The 2260-nt window shown below is 38.4% G+C and overlaps 1 non-coding gene across 1 annotated transcript; it reads right to left on the minus strand.

The window, feature by feature from the left end:
* Nucleotides 1–1488: 1488 nt before the first annotated feature.
* LOC141669117 (small nucleolar RNA R71) lies at nt 1489–1595 on the minus strand. Its single transcript, XR_012553411.1, has one exon. It is a non-coding gene; the product is annotated as a small nucleolar RNA R71 (small nucleolar RNA).
* Nucleotides 1596–2260: the final 665 nt, after the last annotated feature.

The following is a 2260-nucleotide window of genomic DNA, read 5'->3' on the forward strand; positions in this document are numbered from 1 at the left end:
TTATTCAGTTTTATAAAGACTTAGTTTATTATACCATGCTTTCATCGAAACCCACGTTGATAATGAGTTCGGTTATGGGCTAATCGTTATCGTGGGGTTCTAACGGATTTACTTATAGATTTCTTTATTTAATTTATTTCGATAACTTAGTGTGTGGTGATTGTATGATATCCTAGTATTGGTTGTGCTTATTCGTCTTATGAGAGTCACGAACTTATAAGATAGCGTGTTAATCTCTATTGAAGTGAAAGTGAATATAGGGGTTTAGAACTTGCCATGCTAGCATAGGTTCATGTATTTGTTATGCATAATTCATAGGTAATTTTAACTATCTTACTTGCCCTATGTAATCATGATAGATAACTTGTGCATTAAACCGTTATGTTCTCAAATTCTATAGACATATAGGGTCTTAATATAGTTGGTGTCTATTCAGCTTCTATCTCTTTTGTGGATGTCTGGTAGTAGGGTATTCGTACAATGACAGTTGGCGTTTACTAGTTTCGTGTTGTCTGATTAGTGTCATCACCATTGCATGCTAAGGTTAAGAACAAAAAGGCTATTGAATGAAGTAGTAATGAAGTTAGAATCCCATGTTTGTGTTATATACGTAAAACAACCTTTTAATCTCTTAGTTAATTGCATGTTAGTTAATAATCTTAGTTATAAACAATCTCAACTTGTTATCATCTTAGTATTGAATGATAACCATAACATTGTTGCATGAGCGCATAAATTGAACTTAACTTAGAAGAGTCTCTGTGGGAATGAACTAGAATTAATTCTATATTACTTGTGAACGCGTATACTTGCGTGTAATATTAGCACGTGTTAACGTCCTAACAAGTTTTTGGCGCCACTGTCGGGGACTCGGTGTTAATTTTTAGTTTATGTTCTTGACATAAGTGTTCATTAAAGTTTCTTGACTCGGATATTTTACTTACTTGTTTGCTTGTTGCTTTTCCTGGTTCTCTAGAGAGCGTTTATGCTAACGCGTTCTTGATCTCGAAAGAGAATACTGGATAAAGCAGTGGATGAAGTTTTAGTAGAGGAAGAAGTTCTTGTTGATGAAAAAGTTGAAGAAGAAGCTCTTATTACAATGGGAGAACCAGAAGCGAATATGAAGGCTTTGATGGACTACTCTCAGCCGAAGATTAATGATATTCAGTCTAGCATTGTCCGACCAGCCATCGCGGCTAACAATTTTAAAATCAAAGCTAGCACGATTCAGATGGTGCAGAACTCACTTCAGTTTAGGGGTTCTCCGACAGAAGACCCTAACATGCATATTAGAGAATTTATCCAGATCTGCGATACTTTCAAATTTAATAATGTGTCTGAAGATGCTATTAAGCTAAGGCTTTTCCCATTCTCTCTGCGAGATAAAGCTTAGTGTTTGTTGCATTCTCTACCACCAGGCTCTATCACCAAATGGGAAGATCTTTCTCAAAAGTTCCTTACTAAGTTCTTTCCTATGGCCAAGACACTGCAATCAGGAATGCTCTTACTCAATTTGCGCAGCAGTCTAGAGAGTCTTTGTGTGAGGCTTGGGAGCGATATAAAGAGATGCTTCAAAAGTGTCCTTACCATGGAATGCCTGACTGGATGATCATAAACTATTTCTGCAACGGGTTGGGTGCAACTTCTAGACCAATACTTGATGTAGCATGAGGTGGAGCCTTATGGGCTAAAAGCTACGATGAAACTTATCAGTTGATTGAACTAATGGATGCTAATGAATACCAGAACCCAACTCAGAGACTACCTCAGGGCAAGGTAGCAGGAATTCTGGAGGTAGATGCAGCTACGGCTATAGCTGCTCAGCTTAAGGCTTTAATGATGAAGGTGGATTATTAGGCTAATTATGGAGTGAATCAAATCACTAGTGTTTGTGAGCTGTGTGCTGGTGTGCATGAGACGGAGTAGTATGCTATATCTAGTGAATCAGCTCTGTTCGTGAGCAACTTTCAGAGGTCGCAGCAACCAGTTCCAGCCACATATCATCCCAACAACTGCAATCATCCTAACTTGAGCTGGAGCAACACTCAGAATGTGGTGCAACAACCTTATCAGCAGTATGCTGTAAAGCAATACAACCCTCCTGGTTTTCAGAAATCGCAATATGCACCAAGACAACAACTTCAGCTACAACAATCTAATGAAAAATCTGAATTGGAAGAGTTGAGGCTCATATGTAATAGCCAAGCGGTGTCTACCAAGACCTTGGAGAATCAAATTGGGCAGATTGCCAATGCCTTGT

This window comes from Apium graveolens, chromosome 6 (assembly GCF_009905375.1).
Source record: "Apium graveolens cultivar Ventura chromosome 6, ASM990537v1, whole genome shotgun sequence".
NCBI classification, from domain to species: Eukaryota; Viridiplantae; Streptophyta; class Magnoliopsida; order Apiales; family Apiaceae; genus Apium; species Apium graveolens.